This window comes from Pleurodeles waltl, chromosome 7 (genome assembly GCF_031143425.1).
Source record: "Pleurodeles waltl isolate 20211129_DDA chromosome 7, aPleWal1.hap1.20221129, whole genome shotgun sequence".
NCBI classification, from domain to species: Eukaryota; Metazoa; Chordata; class Amphibia; order Caudata; family Salamandridae; genus Pleurodeles; species Pleurodeles waltl.
Window position 1 is genome coordinate 221,592,223 of NC_090446.1, and position 20,720 is coordinate 221,612,942.

Genomic DNA, 20,720 nt, shown 5'->3' on the forward strand with positions numbered 1-20,720 from the left:
TCACATTTTTTTCAACGCCAGTTTCAACATTGAATCACTGCAGATGGCACCACCAAATTCTGATACTTTTAAGAATCTTCTCAGCAAAAGTGTGTTGTTTTCTTCATGAGATCATGTAATTCCACCAAAATATTACATTTTCTAATAATTTGTTACTTGCAATTCCTTTCTCCCGACACACCAAATATTAAACTAATATTCTTTCACATAAGGTCTGTGAATTTCCTGTTCAGTTAGACAGCTAGAACAAATATGAATACATTAACTAACCTTGAAACATGCTCTTCTCCTGCAATACAACAGAACATTCCAAATTACATTAGTTGCCCAGGTAAAGAATTCAGGTCAGAGGGGACAAAATAAACAAATGATTTTCCATTGCTGCTTGCAAAATAATACTTCATGCCTAGTCAAGTTAAGAAACCTAAATACACATTTATACATTAATAAACATAGTGCACACCTTACAATTCATATATGCAAAGCAAATTATGTAATTGCAAACATTATTCATGACATGTTAGAATTATTTTTAAACATGTATTTATTTTTCTGCACATGTGTAATTTGCAATAAAAAATTAATTTAAATCAATACAAATACAATTAGTTCATATTCTTTTAATACTTACAAAAACTCTTTAATAGGAATTCACATTAGTACTTTGTTTAATATGAACACAAAGCTCTCATGTTAAAACATGGTGCACAATACGAATGGTGGCCACATGGCTTCATCATAATTCGAACATGCACATTTTACAACTCATGTTATTTTCTCTGTTAGGCTTTTAAATGCAGGTTAATTCCTCCATCACCATATGCTAACTTCTATACCACTAATTAATTAATAAAACTTGATCTCTCTCACTTGTTTCCTATTTCTCACCTTGTCTCTGCTTACTCCCTGTCCTCTGCAGTTTTTTGACTCTCGGTTCTTTTTATGAACAGCCTGGTATTTATCTTGCCCTGTTACCGTGCCTAATATTACCTCTTGAATCACCTGTTCCTTCCTTCACTCCTTGACAATACCACATACTTGATAATAGTGGATCTTCATTGTTACCTTACTATAAACCTGAGTTGTAGGAAAGGGGATGATGGGAATGGAGATGGAATGAGAGAGGGTAGAAAATGTATGAAGGAAAGTAAAGACAAAAGGAAAGAAGAAGGCAAAATCAATGGAATAAAGTACAAATGAAAGGAAAATATGAAGAAAATAGGAAAGAAAGAAAGGAAGAAAGAAAGATAAAAGGAAAACATGAGTTAGAAAGAGCAAGGGGAAGCGAAGAAAGAAAATAAAATGAGACAAAATTAAATACGATGGAAAACAGAGAGCAAAAGAAGAAAAAGAAGATGGTTGTAATCAAAGCAAAGTAAGGAGGAACCGATATAAAGAGATCACATTAGATGCAATAAGGGTAAAAACAAGAGATTCAGACATCAGGATCGTAGTGTAGAGATTAGCTAAATGAGGGAGAAGATGATCGGTTAGACATAACTGAGAAGGACAAAAAGAAAAAGGAAGGGAGTTAGACTATAATATGATAGCAATTTGAGGCATGAAAAAGAGGATGAGTAGTTATTCAGAAGTTAGGCAATGTTTAACAAGAAAACAGAAATAAATGAGGCACTGAGACAGGTAGACATTCAAGATGTAGAAAGCAGACAATGAGGGTAAGAGAAACTGAGAAATGGTGATGAACAAATTAAAAGGTAGGGATAAAACATATGACAAGGACACTGGTAGATGTTGGGGTAAGATTGCTAGCCATTATGCAGGCCAGGCAAAAAGGTTTCTCATATGGCATATTGCAGGCAAACTAGGCGTTACAACAATTAATTCCTCAACATACCATGGAATTCTTGAATTGTTGGTAGAATTGTCATAGAGAGCCCTTCCATGATATATTGTGACTGTTCTAGGCAATATTGAGGCCAGGGCTAATGTGCTGGCTTCTGGATGGCAATCAGGTAATTATGGTGGCCCTGCCAAAGGTGGCCTTTTAACATAATGTCAGCACTATTGCCACTCTGCCATTTGGTGATCTCACTGGCATCCTGTTGGAAATTTAGCCTTCATGTTGGCCATCCATGGCATAATGGTGGCCAGCAGAAGCATATGGCCAGTCATTACTTCCGTTGCATATCTTAGCATCTGAGGAATCAGATGGTAATCTCTGGTATCTACTGGCTATAACTAACATGTGATTGAGATGCTTAACAAGTGATTGTTGTGTCAGATGCTGGTCCTGTGTGGCAGTAGTATATGTGAGTACATGATGAAAATGCTTCTTCAAAATTGGTCATATATCCAATGGCTTTTTAGTCAATCTGTTCTTTGAAAACTATGCTGTAAAATACAACATTTGGCCACATTTTCCCCTATCATTCTCTAAGCGAAAACCCCTTAACATTGTTTAAAAGGGTCACATTTCCTTGCTCACTTGGTGATATGGTTGAAGGTGTGGTGTGCTCCCATGTGAATAAACATCTAGAGGCATATTTACGAGAGGTTTGCACCACCGGAGCATCACTTCTTTTGATGTTACGTTGGTGCAAGGCTCTCAACCACCTCTATGAGGCCACACAAAGCCATTTTACGTAAGATAAAGCAGAAACAAATAACAGTATAACAAATAACAGTTCGCAAAGCATACTACTTTCTCCAAAGATTGCTTAACAAAGACTGTCACAGTGCCAATCTTCTACACCCACAGTTTGTCGAGGTGGGGTGGGGTAAACAATACCAAAATCCCTATCTACCCAGTAATATGTGGGATTCCATACAACAAAATACCTGTCCATAGGCTGTAATACAGAGTAATAAAAATCCACCCATAAATAACTATTGAATTTACCTCATGATTTTCACAATCAATATGTCAGATCCAGTGTCTTTATTATAATTTTTTATAATAAATAATCAATCAGGCATATAACTTTTACCGACTGTGTTAGGCGTAAAGTTTCCGACAAGGCAGCCATCAGATACATGGTAATAATATTTGAAATGTGTACAAAGTTATGTTTGCCAAACAATATAACAGTAAGATTACCATAGTGCAAATCTTCTATCACCACGGTTTGTTGAGATAGATTATCAATCCCCTTGGCAACTAAGATAATATGAATGATTCAGTGCAACAAAATTCCTGCCTACAGGCTTTAGTACAGTGTAATAACTATCTACTCCTAAACCATATTAGCTTTAGCACGTTACTCACAATAAGTAAGACAGGCGTACTTGCTTTGCATTAACCTTTCATTATAAACACATCACTCCCAAGGAATCAGGTGTAACATTTCTTAGTTTACCAATAAGACCCGTAGCCTTTACCATTGGCTTGACCACATAGGCAACACAGGCCCACTGAAGTTTGTATAAACAGGCAACCATCATGCATGGTTATAAGATTACAAATATATACAGAGTTAAGTTTGGCAAAACAATATACAAACACTTTCAATAGGTCTGGTAAAGCATCATCACAGTGAAAATCTTCTACACTCAGGGTCTGTCAGAGTGTGTGACCAACACAAAACACTTGCATAATATGTCAATCTGTGAGATTACATGTAACTGAATACCTGTCTATACCCTGATAACAATCTACTGTTGAAGGCCTAACATTGGCCTAAACAAATGTTGGTCACAATAAATAAGCCAGGGCTGTTGCCTTTGTCCATAATAAACAGACAAGACCCATGGCATCTGGCATAGTTTTTACCTGCTCAGTAATCTATATATGTTATCATTGGCTTGTCACCCCAGCAGAGGCCTATTGTATTGAGTTTAAGCTGTCCCACAGACCATGAAGCACCCATCATGAAATTACAAATGTATACAGAATTAGAATTGTTAAAGTAAAGTACCATCTTTCCTAGGAGGTTTTCACAAGTATTCTACACCCACAGTTTGGCAGAGTATGTAACCGACACCAAACCCTTGCCTATTTACTTTATCATATGCTTTCACAATGAATAAACAGAACCTACTGCCTTTTTTGATAACATTACCAGCTCAATCCAACTGTACCGAGTAGAAGCTTAGCCAAAGCCAAAAAGTGCAATGTACACATTCTTTTTAGTGGATGCCACAACTTCGGCCCAATCAAGTCTTCTACTAAGGGAAACCAATATGTGGGCGGATCTTAAGCCCCCATCTCTCCCCCTCTCCCACTGATGCATTTTCAATGTGCTCCTTCAATGTTGCACTGATGGTTGTAATGGCAATCACATATTAACACAGTATCTAATTATAGTCCTTTATTGTCATTATTACTACATTTCAATGTATTGCTAAGTGTGAAGTCTGAGCTACAGGTAGTTAGATTTATAAATTAATTTAAAAATCGGTGATCCTTAAAACTGACAAAAGTTAAATTAATGAGACCTACACACATTTTCCTGCGTATGTCTATCACACTCCAGAAATGTGCAAAAGTGACACACTTTTTGCATACATGATACTTTACCACGGTTGGAACCCTTGAGCAGTCGGCAATAATTTTTAGTTAAGAGATGTGCTTTGAAATATTCTGTGAACTCAACTATGGAAAATTTATCACAGGTAAATAAATAAGATTTTTGTGAAAAGTAGGCAGCGAAATTGTTTTTGAAACTCTAGTACTTAAAGAAGGATAGGTGCACACTCTTGTGTATGTGTATAAATCTTCAGCATGGAAAATGTGATTGGGTTTTGGTACAAAATTGGAATTACTTCAAAGATTTTACCTTTTAACTGGTTTCTGCTTATATTTTCTTTCATGTTTTTAAATAGGTTTGTAATTGTAAAGAGTCACGTTTAGGTCATTCAAGGCTGGTTAATAACATTTCACATCATTTGTTATGCATGAACCTTCCAAGTTTTTTTCCACCATTAGTTTAAGTGCTTTTAAGCTAATTTATGTTTTCCGATGTTTTAGTTTCCAAGTGAACAAATGCAGACTAGTGCTTACTTCTTTACTGACCTTTATAGAAAAATACCGCACGTTTTAATGTACTGGCTGAGTGCAACCTTCATAAACGTATTGTCAACGTGGTATGTTTTTAGTGTCATAATACTGGGTTATAAGTCTCCACTTTTTGGATTGTAATATGAAATATGTATGTGACAGAAAAAGTTGTGGGCTGCTCCTTTTCAGTAACAGGTTTTCCCTGAAATTATCAGACAGCTTCTAGATTAAGAGAGTGGTTTTTTTTGGTCCTCATATCACCTCTAATAAGCACCCATTTGATCCCATCTGCCTGGCGTGCTTATATCGGAGTCGACTTTCAGTCACATCCGTAAACCTAGGCACCAGGCCGGCACCACATGTCCAAACTGATCAAGAGGTATAATTATTATAATCCATTTCCAACAATTTCCAAAAGGGCCCACTTTCTACCTTATTCTTACTCTGGTTAATCTTATTGTCTAGTTCCCTGAAGTGTCTCACTGAATACCACCATTCCTGTCAGGTTGGGGGCAGGGTTTGACACCACACTTTGCAAATCTCCCTCCTTGCCAGAAGAACCAAATAAAAAAAAAGGGAGGGTTTGTAATCTCGAGAGGCCCCGTAATCCAAACTGTTGCTGTTCCACCCCAAACATAATCAAAGTAGATCTTACCTCTACGTTCTGACCCAAGATGTCTGAGATTGTCTTACCCAAATTGAGCCAAAACCTTTCCAAAATGGGGCAGCTTGCAAACATATGAATATCATCAGCCTCTTAGTTTACGCAGCTCTTAGATTTAGATTCCCTGGCACCTCTCCTCTTATCTTGTCCAGTTTTGGCCAGTTTTTCCAGGGTTTAGTAGGCTCTATGTAAAGTGAAAACATTATTCCTCCTTAATGCATCTGATTTAGTCAGACAATAAAGCATGCTCATAGATACTTTCCATAACTCTTCCAGTGGTGTGCTTGGCAAGTATCCATCCGAGACCAGGTAATGGGGCCTCATACTTTCTTCTGAGGCTTTTTTCAAGTAGGTTCAAAACCACAAACGGCTTTATTTCCTTATTTAGCCTCAGACTTTGTGCTAAAGGTTCAATATACAAATCAAAAAGAATGGAAGACAAAGGACAGCCCTGTCTGGTCCCCCTACCAATGTTGGATGGCGAGGTAAGACTACTATTCACTTGCACCTATGTGCACATTGCAGTGCATTCTGATTTTCAACCCCTATTCCGAAGTTCTTCAATACACCCCCTAGATATTTCCAATTGACACTGTCAAAAACTTTGGCTATATCAAGGGTTACAACTGACAGGGGAACCACTTGGGAGGTAGCAAGATCGATTGAGACTATTGGAGTATGCATCAGCTCTCTCATTTGCCTTCCAGGTAAAAAACCCTTCTGATTCTCATTGATTAGACCTCCCACAACTTTATAATCACAATTCAACAGTGATATCGGTGGATATGACTGGCATTGTGTTGGGTTCTTACCCGGTTTTAAGATCAACAATATAACTGCCACATTCCAGGAACCTGGCAGGGGTGGAGCCCTCCAATAACACTGGATTAAACACTTCTATCCAGACTGGGATTACTATCTCAGCAAACAAAATGTGAAATTCATTTGGAATCCCTTCCGGGCCTGTCTCTTTCCCTCTTTTAAGCTTCTTAGCTGCCATCAAAATCTCCTTCCCAGGTATTTCCTCATTCAAGAATTGCTGCTGCCCTTGGGTAAGTTTAGGCAGTTATTTATCCTGCAACCAGCTATTTAACTCATCCTCATCCACTTCAAGAGTTTCTAAGTATTTATGGAATGTCCGCTCTATCCCCTCAGAATCCTCAAGCACCGTATCCTTTTCTTCAATCTTGATCTTCCTTATGCAAATCTGTGACCAATGCATCCTAGCCTTCCATGCCAGCAACTTTCCACATCTCACACCCTGCTCATATTCCCTAAGCCTCCTAGCCTCCCACTGCTGCAATACATTTTCTTTCAGCCTCAGCTTAAACTTCAATTGTAGATCCTGCAAATTTATTTTCAAAATATCCCTTTTACTCCATCAGCTTTCAATACCTTTAGCTCTGTTTCTATGATGGTTACCTCCTCCTCCAACTGCGCCAACTGCAACCTCTCTCTCCTGACCCAGGCAATCGAGGAACACTTCAATGCCCCCCTCACCCCAACCTTAAAAGTGAGCATGTGTTACACATATAAGAAGTATTTGGCATACATCAAACACACTATGCATGTTGATCTAGATAGAGGTAATAAAATAATATTGCTAACCCCAAACAGTAGGGAAAAGGTCAGATGAGACAGCGTCCTTCAGTTAAGTAACTTGATACTTGAGAGCATAACGGGCTATAGAGTATAAAGTCATTTGCAAAGTCTATTTGTGTAGGGATGCAACTTTGATTGAATGACTCTATGCCCACATATGCAATCTTCTCAACAGATGTAAACAAAAACAATTAAAAAATACAAAACAAAACAGTCTACCTGGTATTGGATGATCATCATAATATTGTATGATGTTATACTTCCTTACAAGAGTAGGCCATGTAATCACATACTCAAATGCAATGAGGATCTAGGGCTGTGGGTGAGCCATGACAGTGCGGCCAATACTCAGCAGCTAAGAAAGGAGATGCAGTTACTCTCAGAGTTAAAAGAATATTGGCAAGGCAGCTTCTCTGGAGATGTGGTGCCACACAATCTGCTGAGTAGCCTCAACAGTCATGTCAACATAGGTGTTGCCTATGTGGAACCTTTCAGATTCGGAGCAAGGGAAAAGGCCAAGAGGCAGTAGGTATCAGAGGAGAGAGAATGGAAAACACATAATTATTAAGAGGAAAGAAATAGGTACAGTCCCACGCAGCAGGGGAAGATAATTTATTGACCTTTCAGCGAGAGCAACACTGATCTACAGATAAAGTACTACCAGGTACCAAAATAAAAGAGGGCAGGGCAATAAACTGGGTGGGTAGACACTTCAATGGTAATGATGAAGTACCAAAGGTCAGAGTGCTAGTGGTAGTAGTAGTGGCAGGGCTCAAACTGCAAGCAACAACCTAAGAGTACAATTTGATTTTGATGGCTTTGCAACAGTAATAAAAGGGAAGGGAGTGGATCCAACAAAGGAATCTCTAAACTAGCATTGAATGAAGATGCATTTCGCTATTGAAACAATGATTAGTTTTTCAATAATGGGGATCCAGATAAAAGAGAGGTAATTTGCAAAAGAAGGCCACACTTATTAAGACTAGACAAATATGGATCAGCTGGCCATGGCAAGTGGAACATGTTATAAAGAGGAGGTTTTAGATTTGTACCAAATTGAATAACCCTGAGAAACACTTTTGTAAATGAGAGAAGAATTCACTTGGTCAGGTGTCAATGTTATAGAAGAGACAATGTCCTCAGTAACAGTTGGGCACCATGCTGCAGTCATCCAGATGAATATGGCCAACAAAGAATTGGCTGCAAACTTTGATGTCACAATGTTGATCTATAAATGACCATAATTGAATTGTAATGTTTGAATTTATAACAAGCTGATTGTGGAGTGGTACACCTACAGTCCGTATTGAGGTGCATTCACAGTAGAATAGAAATTAAACGTGTGTGGCATAACTATCTAATTTGAAATACGGCCAATGATTAGATTTTACATTAATTGTGATATTAATAGAGCGCATTTAACCTTATAATGATAATGATTTTCATAACATATATGAATTATTGATTATTGTTTAAGCTAATGTTGAAGAAATATTGTTCTCTATATTTGCTTACATGTGTTAACAAGTTATTTTGTTTAGCATTCACTATAATATGAAGTTTAAGTAAGAATTATTACTGTCAATTCATATTTGCATATGTGCATATGTTTCGATTTATATAAATAAAGTGTGCAAATCTATTTCAGTCTTAGTTTAGCCTTGCTAGGCCTGCTAGGCCCAAGCCTCATAAATGCAGGGAACTTTTTCCATTCCTGCTAAAGTGTAATTTCTTTTCAGGTGCGTTTCGCGTGAAATGTTTGGAAATAGATGTGCTATTGTTTTACTCATAGAGAGCCTGAGAAATTAACCTTGAAGATGGTACACAGAGAGGCTGAGCCTGTGAAGACTAGCCCTTTTCACATTGTTGCAAAGTCGTACAGGACACCAAGGATGGATACCTTCCCAGAATGGTCTTGGGAACTCTCAAGCATGTTGCAAATTACTGTAGTGTGATGCAAGGGGATTGGGCAATGAAATCTTACAATCCTTAAGCATAACCTAAGGTCAAATCATCTTTTACTTTGGACTTTAGTTGCAGTGTGGAAGTTCCCTTGAACTCCAAGAGGTACAAACCTCTTTGCCTTTGTCTCGCACTTTCCCAGATGCTTGCTGATAGAACTTAAGTTTTCTTTGACCCATGAGAAGACTCCTGGCCGAGCTCCTAGTACGCAGATACCTTCAATTTTTATTAGTTTTTTGCCAACTTCGCATAACTTCATTTTACCCCAGATGTCCCTCCTTTTTGTCCCTTATTTCCTTTTACTTTTTGCCTCCATGTTTTGGAGCCCAGCTCATGTCGATTAGTTACATGCTGACTTTGGAGGATTATCTTTGCCTTAGCTAGCTATTTAGATGATTCTGATTTCACTTATGTTCATATGAGTTAGTCAACGTTTATTTTCTGAACACCAAGTATTGTTATTGTTATTCTGTATATTTGTTTCTGAGTGCTTAGTTTGCTTAATGTTGATTAGATCATGTTTCTTTCAGAGATTTGGACACCCAGTGGTGTTACTGTACCTTTACAGCATGTTCTTGAAAATTGTATACATTAACTTGAGTAAAAGTCTGTGATAAAACCCTTTAACTTATTATCTGATTTGGGTTTTCATTGTGTGGCCAAATTGGTCATACATGTTTATTAAATGTTGATTGATGCCATGCTTAATTGATTTTACCCTGCTCGGGCGAAAAGATTTGTCGGCCCAGTTTTAGAGCATACTGAAATGCTCCATCAAATGTGACAGCTAGTGAATGGCCAATAGATTCAGAAGCTATTGGATGAGGAAAGTGGTAGAGGAAGTTCAGAAGCTGGCCCAGTGTGAACAGAAGCAGGCATGGTGGGCTTATTGGGAGGCCACCTTGAGAACAATGTCAGAGAACGGATCAAGAGTATATGTCACAAGAGGATGAATACTTGAGGCACAGGGAGACTATAGAGTACCATTTTCGATTTAAAATCATGCTCTTCTGGAAGAGGGCCATAGCGTGGAAAGGTACAGCTGAACAAAAATACAAAAGTTCCTGTATGTTTTCTATGCTCTCAGCTTTTCAGAACATCATCCTTTCTTCTAGCGTCACACTCGACATCCTCAATAACAATGCACCTTACCATCCTTTTAGTGAAGGCACCACATTGATTGTTGGAAAATTTAAATCTCACTAAGATAGGTTGTATTTGATGGCGCCTCCACCCAAGCCAAGCCTGGGGAGATTGAGGCTTATGCTTACACATTTAAATAAAGGAATCATTTTTATAAGAAGCCAAGTGAAAACCGAGGATCACCATTAGAATTTTCTTCTTTGGATGAATGCATGTGGTCGCACTTATATAGCGAAAACCAAGGTGGGGAGAAATGGTGTTCTGAACACCAGCAGAGAGCTCAGGCTTCACTGATTTGTATGTTCTGGATAGATCACAGGACTGGTCGAATGTCCTTTCAGTAAGGATCTCATAGATCTTGCCTTACCAGAATGCAAGGGTTATGGTAAGGATGGCATACACGCTGTGGCCCCCAGGAATATCTGAGTTTGTAAATCTTGTCCCACCCTTTGCCTAACCTCTGTTCAAGGCTAGGGAGAGCAAGGAATTGCAAATACAGAAACGTAAACATGGGCCTTAGACCTCTGTGTCTATCCTGTGCTTGTTTCTACCTCTGCGACCCCCAAGACCAGAGGTAGCAAGGGCACACCTGGGGCATGAAACGGTAAGGTGGTGCTACCAATAACTGGGGCCTCTGCCGAATTGAGGTTTGTGATAGAGGCACTTAGTAGCAAGAACTCTTTCTGTTGTAAACCGGATGGTGATGTCACGTCAATAACAAACAGCACTATTCTGCACTTTTATTTCTTTCAGAACACCGAGAGGCAGTATGGATACCATAAATTCATACAGGTAGACGAGTGGGAACAATGGGACCTGATCCTAAAAGGGCAGATTTGGCCTTGCATCCTTCCAAGATTAATAACATCATTACCATTAATTTGGATATTGTTATATGGATAACAATATAACTTAAATGCATGTAGCAAGAGATATTTCAGTCTGTGGGCTGGCTCGTATAAACAGTGAAAAATAAAAAAATTGTTATCACAAGGGATTTATGACACCATTTATGCAGCCTTTTCTTATCACTTTGCATCAAAAAAGTACTTTAAACAAAAACATAACTTTTTAAAACTCTATAGCGAATGACAACGCAGTGAAAAGGGAAAATTGAAGTAAAATTTTAAAGAGGATTCCATTTTTTTTCGTCTCAACACTCAGAGCCTTAAATGTTCACTGGATTAAGGTTACCAAATAGCTGATTCTCAACATTAATTTGGGGCCGTGTTGCTTTTTAATTTAACAATTCAATTCTCTTGTGAAGTTGAATCATTCTGACAGGTCTGTTGGCCTGTAACCCTGTGCCTTGAACTTTACCTCTTTGCCATTCACTAAAGTTAGTTTTTTCCTGTGTGGATAGGTCTCCCGTGGTTCTGTGTTACAAAGCCAGAGCTTTGCATACCCTAAACGACTAACAGCCTGGACTTCCTTGTCATTAAGACACCATACTTACATTATTGGGCCTTCTTTTGGCAGGCTAAGGCATTCTTATTAGGTCTGTGAAAAGAAACCCACCTTCGATGGAGTCACGAAAAACATACCCCTCCTTCAGAATTTGATAATGGAACCCCAAGTCGCCAATGTCGTGAGAATATTCATAGACTTTGTGATTAATGGGGTCCCCAGAAGGGTCGTTGCCCCCTGAGAGGTGAGGGTCCCTCCCGGCAACCTAGTTACAAAGCCATGTGGCCTACCTGTTGTGCATCAATGCCATGTGGCATTTTGTAATGGGGGTTTGAAGGTTTCTGTGCCTATGAAGGCAAACAGAAGCACACTGTTCCCTTAGGGATAGCTTGGGTGATCCTCCAGAGTCCAGTGCCTAACTTGTAAAACGGCAAGTGCTGGGGCCCAAAGTTTTGCTCAGCAGCCGACCATCATTTTTGAAGATCATGGTACAAAATATAAGGCTCTAAAGTCTTCATTCTACCTCATTCCTCTCTAATCTGCCACCAGGCACTCACTACCTCTTTATCTCACTTTTGCAGATACTTTTTCATCCCCACTTTTTCCCTTTAACACATCTTTCTTGTCTTTCTTTTACTCATTCTTTCACACCTGTGTGTTTTTCACTCTCTTGCTCAGGATCAAGTCTGATGAGAAAATAAGTGCCAGTCCCCAAAAATTTGTTTCGGTGGTCCCCACCTTCAACCATGGCTCAAATTAAGCACTGCATGGTGGGCCTGGCTCATTACACCAAACTTTCATTGCCGAGCACAGAAAGCAACACAGCCCGTGTTCTGTGATTCTTTCCTCTGCTAGGACACTTGGCTCAATATGGGATGGAAGGGAGTCGAATTCCCAACCTCCTCAAAAAGAAAATCTTGCTGTACCTTTCACATTATTCAAAAATAATCTAATAGTTTGCTGGGCAGTCACCAATCTACTGTTTACTGTGAGCCAAAGAGAACATCTTCCAGTGTTCAATTAAAAGCGGCTCCACACTTTGCTGATTTGCTGAAAGGCATACCCACAATTCCTCTTGATCATTGAGTCATATACAAGCTCGTTAATAAACAAGAAGGCCCAAAATTGCTGTTTTTCATTCAAAGAAGTGCAAAAAAGGAGCATTGTGTTGCATACACAATAAATAACTGTGCAGCACCAGATTTTTTGAGAGTCATCTGCAGATTATGTAATCGGGATCACCCCTGAAAAAAAGACAGAGTAGCGTGACACAACGGCCTCATTTACGAGGCCCTAGCGCCACAGTGCGCCACCGGAGTGTCATTTTTTTACGCTCCGGTGCGCAGTGTGCTGGCCCACATTTAAAAGGCCAGGCAAAGCCACCTTTCATAGCTCTTTATTGCCTTTTAAATATGGAACCATTTCACGCATAACACTGCGTGAAAAGGACGTTCCATGGGTGTTGGTGTTCCCATGCAACACCCAAGAATCTGAGGGAATCTGACGCATTCCCAAATTTACAAGTCTGGTAATGCATCAGATTCCTATGGCACCTCAGAAGTGGCATTAAAGTGTTGCAACGGGGATAAATACCATTATTTCTCCCCGTTTCTGCCGCTATGCATGGGAAAACGCCATCAATTATTGTTTATGTGCAGGAAGGTGTCTGTTCCTGCATATAAACAATCATCCCCACAACGCAGGCATCCTTGCACTATGGTACAAGAGTGCCTCCGTTCGCACCAGGCTACAATTTGTGCACCAGTGCAGGGTACAAGCACAGGAACACACTGTATCTTATGGACACAGTGCATTCGTGCCCTTCTGCTTTGATGAAGGGCGGCACAGCAAAGAGGCTTAGTAAATTAGGCTCTTAGTATTGGGCATTGGCACGAAGTCAAGTCAGAAGTGTTGCCCATAGGATGTGTCTCTGAGGGACTCACTTTTGAACAATATCTTATAGGAAAGCAGAGGAGAAGAACAAGCCTTGTTGGACAGATGCTTTCTTATATGTAACATGTAGGTAAGTGTTGCCTTTGGTTTCAATTTTGCATTTGGATTTAGATGGAAAGTGAGTAACCCTACCTCAGTTGATCTGGATTTGCGTCAAAGCAAATGGATGTTTGCACTGTTCCACTCCAGAAACATTTTCTTAGCACAGATTACCAAGGGGTTGTACTTTTGCGGTGCAAAACAAAACTTTTTTTGGTGCTGCAACTTTCCACACAGGAAAGTTGATTAATGCTACTGTTTACTCTGTTCTGCACCACTCACTGGTGCTTAGAGCTACCTGAGCAAATGCACTATTTGATGGTAAATTTGGGACTCTGTGATTTAACGATTTATGCTGTTTGTGTATGGAACCTATTCCTCACAATACCCGATATTTTGAGGCGACAATAGAAAATTGTGACAGCGAAAAGTAGGTGACAGGCTAGAGCTCATAATACAGTCCTAAATTCTAAATATCTGTATATTTATGATAATTGTTCCTGTATGTTTTTCCTTCTGCTTTTCTGTATTTTAGAGACAGAAAGTTATCAAGAAACAGTGGTTAAGTATTTCAGACCAATGCTTAATTTGTAAAAAGGTAAGTGCCAAGGTCCTTTTCAGGAGGCCACTGCAGCTTGCCCCTGCCGGCTATTCCAGTGCCAGTGCTAACCCAAGTACTAACCATCACACAGTTACACTTGTCATGATTCAGAATTTTCCAGGCAGCCCGAAGCTACAAGAATGGGGGGCAGGTTTTATTATTTCTAGGTCTCACTTACTGACACCATGCATTGTTGATGCGAGACATAGTTATACTATAAGAAGGTTGGGAGTCGCCCATTGTTACCATTTGTTGGCTTTATTGTCATTCCTATTATCTGTGTCCAAATAGGTCAGTGATTGCCAATATCACACTCTATTCCTTTGTTTGGAGCTTGGACCATGTATGAATTGTTGTTGTTGTACAAATTATCTATTTGGCTTAAAACCTTAAAAGTATAAAACATAAATAAACTATACAATAGTTCATAAAATTAATCTGTTACATGATGTATTCCCACGCAGTTTTCTTAATTCATAACATTTCATATTTACCATGCCCTCCTTACATAAATCAATACATTTTCCTAACCTCGGATACAAACTTCATTTTCCTGCTAATTTTACAAAGTGCGTTGTGCATACCTGCTTAACCTGATTATATTTCTGATGAACCCAGGGTTCTTATAATTTCCATGTGGCACAAATCTGAATAAAGGTGCAATACTTTTGGTTTAAACCTCATTATAACAAGGCCAATGTACTATATTACAATAAATCAATATAATTTTAAAAGCAATCAATTTGTAAACCCTTCATTCATCTGAGAAAGTGCCATCCCTTATTTAGCTTTACTTACGACATTTTGCATGCGCTATAAGCCCCATTAAATTGTGTTTCAATTAAAAATCGGCCTAGCGCACATGTTACATTCAAAAATCTCATATGTACTAGTAACATAAGCGCTTGATCCCAATTTATAATGTTATATTCCTTAAAAATTGTTTTAAAAAACTTCTTATGCACTTCTAAAAACCAAAAGCAATCGAATAATATATGTTGAGCGCTATATTTTTGTTGTAGGCCACATGTACATAGACCTTGATCATCCTTAAGTATGGCTTTTGTTTTTGTTTTAACCCGAATCTAAACTGTAACACTGCGGCCCTGTTTGATACTTTTTGACGCAAACCTGTGTTATCGCAGGATTGCATCAAAAAGTATACCACCGGCTAGCGCCATTCCTGGATGCCAGCCGAGCGTCATATTTAAGCTATGACGCTAGACGGCGGTAAGGCCCAGTTAGCATCAAAATTATTGACATTAACTGCTTGGGGGAGGCTTAGGGGAAACTGGAGTTTGTGCGTGAAAGAATGGTGCTAGTCAGGTTAGAGTAAAAAAAATGACTCTAACCTGATTAGCGTCATTATTTTGACACACAACCCCCATGGACATGACTCCTGTCTAAGTAAAGACATAAGTCATGCCCCCCAGCCCAATGGACATGCCCAGGGGACTTAGCACTCCGTCCATCATCCTTTTGTGTTGCTAAAGTTGCCCTAAGTGGGAAGGGTATGCCCAGACATGGGTCCGTGCTCATTGTGCCACTGGATTCAAGCTAGCCTGGCTATACCCTAAAACCGGTCTCAGGATGCTTTTTTCTGGTCCGGGGAGGACCTTGCCTAGCAGTTCGGACTGGACTGTTCCAACGGGGAACAGGGTCAAGACTGATTTGCATATGGCTAGGTTGAAATTGTGGTGGCATGGTGAGCAAAAGAATGATGGATTACACCATGATCTGTGACTGGGGGTGAGTGTTTGTATTGTTCAGCACTCTGTCCATCATTCTTTTGTGTTGCTGGTGTTGAGAACCGGCTCAAATTAAGCATTGACAGATTACAGAGAAAGGAAAAGAAATAATAGTGCTTCCTGAGAGGTTTGTGCAGGATTCTGAAGCTTTGTCCTCGAGGGGAAGAATATTGTGCCTCACTACTAAAGATAATGCTGATTAAAAGAGATGGACTGAGTAAGAGAACTGTTGCATTGGAGCAAATGACCTGGGATGTGGCACAATTGCCAACAGAATAAGACAGTCACTGCAAACCAAGTGGTAAAAATGTGAATATCAAACAGGGCTTATTGTCTGTACCTGTGCGGAGGGAAGGGTAGGGCAGTGTGGCAGTGAACTGCATAAAAGCTCAGCACACGTCTCCAAGTATTTGGTTCTACCTCAAGAAGGACTCCTTTCCCTAAGTGAGGGCACAATGGTGACTTCAATTGGTATCTTTGTATCTAGTGTCCATGAGATGCAGTGGATTTTTGTTTGTACAGTTTGGAGGGCATCACTAGCAAGTGAGCCAATTTCAAAGGCTAGAATTAGAGGAACACAAAGTACATCCATGTCACAATCACAGCAAGAAAGGTGAAATTAAGATGGGCCAGGGTTCTAAAGGAGTTTACAGGTGGGAGGTCAGGCCAAGTCCTCCCATTGATTGAATGAGGCATCGTAGAGTTTGTGGGCATCAGCTGGTTGTGAGGGTCCAGAATTCAGGAAATAAGCTGAAAGCAAGAGAGGGCTCTCCAGCTGAAACCAAGGGGGTGCTGTTTAGTCAGAGTCTTGGAGACTTGGGAAGAATGTAGAAACGTAGCTGGGGCAGAGTCTGAATGTCTGATGAGCTTACCCACGTCAGTGAACAAACACTTTTGGAGGAAGTCTGCAGTAATGGGTACTCCCCCAGGTCAACCCTAAGCGTGGATGGAAAAGCACATGTTTGATTTTACCGGTTGGTCACATCGTGAGAATTCTTACAGAAATGGTGCAGTGTCAGTAAGTGCAGGCGGCAAACACAATAGGCAATCAGTAATCTCTGACTTCCCAGGACTGAAGGGACACTAGTGCATGGAGAAATGTGCCTCCCATGTGGTCTATCCTTCAGACTGTAACTACCAGAAAGAAAGAGATTAACCTCTCTGAATTAAGAGGAAAGGGTTTTTATCTATCCTTCAGGGGACAAGCTGGCATGGATACTGTTGGTTTGAGGATTAAAAGCCTTCAATAGCATTACCCATGAAGGTTTACTATACAGGGACATCTTAAGGATTTTGGGGGCCCTGAGCCAAACATAGTTTGGGGTCCCAAGTTCGGAACAGCTTTGAATTTGTGATACCATTTCAGGTCTTTCATGTCCTCTTTGGCTGGTCACTGACAGTGCACAGGCACACTGATCAAAATTCTGAATGTGCTTACATCTATTATTCATACCTAGTGAGGTGTGTTTTCAATACTGTAACACAGCAGCAGCTCACTAATATGACTACAAATAATTGCAGTGACACCCTCCCATTTCTCATATTTAAGGTCCTGTTTTGATCTAAAAGAAACTTTTTTATGGATATTGCAAGAAACGTAAACATTGCATTTTCTGCAAAGTGCATGTAATAGACACTCACATGTCATCCACCTTAAAAAAAAAATTAAAGGCAATGCCATTTAGAAGAATCTGTTTAAAAAAGCATTCATGGTTATCAGGGCAACACTGTCCTCAGAACAGAACTGGCTTTATCAGGGCCCACTCTGAAAAGATGGGGCCGTGGGCCAGAGCCCACGTTGCCCAACGCTTAAAATGTCTCTATTACTGTAACCAAAAAGAGCACTTACATTAAAAAAAGAAAATATTTTTATGTTGATTTATCTTTAGGAACAGCCAGCCAGAGGGAGTCACAAGCTTTAATATCCAGAGTTTGACCAACCCAGGAACTCCTTCCTCATGTCAGAACTACAGTGAGTCAGCAGCCCAATTACTGGGGGGAGGCTCCTCCATCATAACGGAGGAGCGTCGCCCTCCTTTTCAGAGTCAGTCAGTGAAAAATAAAATGATAAAGCAATTTTATTATCATTTTATTTTCCACTGACTGACCAAGCCATGAAATCTAGGGAGGGGCGGGCTGGGCCATGGCACAGAGGAGGAGTGATGGGCACTGTAAGTGCGCATGTCGGTTTGGCTGGCTGTCTTAGGACAGCCAAGTCAAAATGCACACTTATATCTCTCCAACCCTGCTGTGTTGCATAGCTGGGTGGAGAGATGGCACAGGCTTCTTGTGCCTGAGCGAGCATCAGACTAGCCTGCTCGGGCCAATCCCGGAGCTTGGTATAGCATGAGAGCAGCATCTGGATTGGATGGGGAGCCTGTGCTTTGTGCCCCAGTGACTGCCGGAAGGAGAGGAAGGAGAGCAGCACTGAGGTGGCTGGCAGCGTCAGTGACAGCCACAGCTATGTTTTTTTTTTTTCAATTATTATTCCCATAACATCCCCCCACCCCACCACTTTAAATTGGGGCAGCCACCACTGCCAATTGCTGTGAAGTGTGGTAGTATTCTTCTGGATCCAATTATGTGAGATCACTAGAGAACTTGACTCTGTGTAGCAATCCAGAGGAATCAACGAGTCCTACTTCTCTGTCTATGTGACATTTTTGGTGAGGCCCAGCAATTCATCAGTTTCTCCTGAAACAAAACCTTTCCTTGAAATCCAGCTTATCCAGGACCTCTTCTGAAGACTACTGCACTCCTGTCTATGGGAATCTGGGTGGGTGTAGCCTCTCTTAGCCATGCATTTGAAGTGTGTGGTAAGGGTAGGAGGAATCTATCGTCCATGGGAGGTAGTTGCCCAAGCACTGTCAGCCTTCCCGATGATAGGGAATTGATGACAGCCCATAGATGTCACTGGCAGTGCAATCCCCTATTCGGTTCCATGATCTATTGAGAGACCATAACTTGGTTGTGCCATTATGCGTTCCAGAAGTGGCATGAAGATATAATCAATGACATATAGCATGTGTTCTAATGTATTCCTGTTAATGTGGCGCATTGAAAAGTCATATTTCCGTGGTGCACTTATAAGTAGAAAAGTAGGAAAGTTATATGCATGTTTCTGTAATGGTATTTATCGACTGGAAATTAACACTTGTATGCATTTATGGTCAATGTATTGGGATTATGGTATCATAGTTAAATGTTATATCATTGAAGTTATTCATGATTTATTGTACCATGTACTCAGATGTGCATTGAATTATATGTTAAATTGACTTAAGAAGGCCTGAAATGTTTTCCTATGTTTAACCTTCAAAGTAGAGTTTTGCCTCTGTTGTATTATTTCTTTATTTGAGGGTGCGTCTGTACAAGTCTACAATTATTGAAAAGCCTGTTGTGAGTTTTCAGATAAAGAGATATGGGAGGTTATGTTGGCCAGGACGAGAAGCGCTAACTAGACAATGTGATAAAGGACTCCCCTCCATGCTCCTGGTCACAGGAGGTACCCAAAGTCGTCCTAATGTTCGGTTCATGAAATGAAAGTCTAGTCAGAGTGTAAATTCCAAACTGTGTATGGAAGATGGAATACTACTAGTGATGATGATGTGAACTTGCAAAAGTTCTGGGTCGTCTAAAGTGGTGTTACGTGACACAGGCCCTTTATACCCTTTGACTAAAGTCGATCCCTAGCGACTTAGAGGGGTACAGATCTCTTTAAGTTACTTTGGCTGAAATGACTTCATGCTACACACATCTCTCGCTTGCAGAACTTCTATTGAAGTTTCTGTTATGCTGAAACTTTTGATTAATATTCTATGTCCTACATTTCGAGAGACATGTTTAGTATTCCCTTAGCCTAATTAGAATCATTTGTTTTATTTAGTTTTCAGATGATTAGAGAGGAAGATTGCTATTTAGATCCGGAACACCAAATGTTGTTCCTTATCTTTTCTGTTCCTGCTACAGAGATATTTGTATGCTGTATGCTTGTATGATTTAATCTGATTAGATACTTGAAATCGCCTTTAGTGATTCTGTACTTATATGGTTTGTTTCTGAGACTCATATAGATTTGTCTGGCTTTGAATTTGTAATAAAACGTTTGAACTAAACTTCTGCATGTAAGATTTAATGTGTGGCTTAATGGGTTACACTGTTTATTGATTGAAAGTGTTGATGTGTCCCTTCTTACCTCTCGGAACTCCTTAAAAGATTCACTGGAACTAGAGAAACTAGAGAATGGACGACTTGCTATCTAACCAGTAAAGGGCCACGAACATACACCTTTGCCAGATTCAGCTTTTTGGCTTACAGATTCATACATTAACCAAGAATATAAAGTGATTTTTGATTTTGTGTCAAAAGCTAGAACTGTCTGATTGTCTGACAAAGGACGTAGACCCACTTAGTATATGATGGTTTAGGCCGTAGACTCTAGTGTCAGACAACTTCATTTCTCCTGGTGTTTCCCTGTGGAAACAACATAGTAATCCGAACCTGAGAGACAAACATCAGGACATCACAACCATGATGATACACCCTCCCATACACGAAAGAATAGGGAAACACTTGCCATGTAGTGAGCTGTCAATTTGGGAAAAGATTGAAGACAGTTCTTTAACAACAAAGTCTATGTGCACT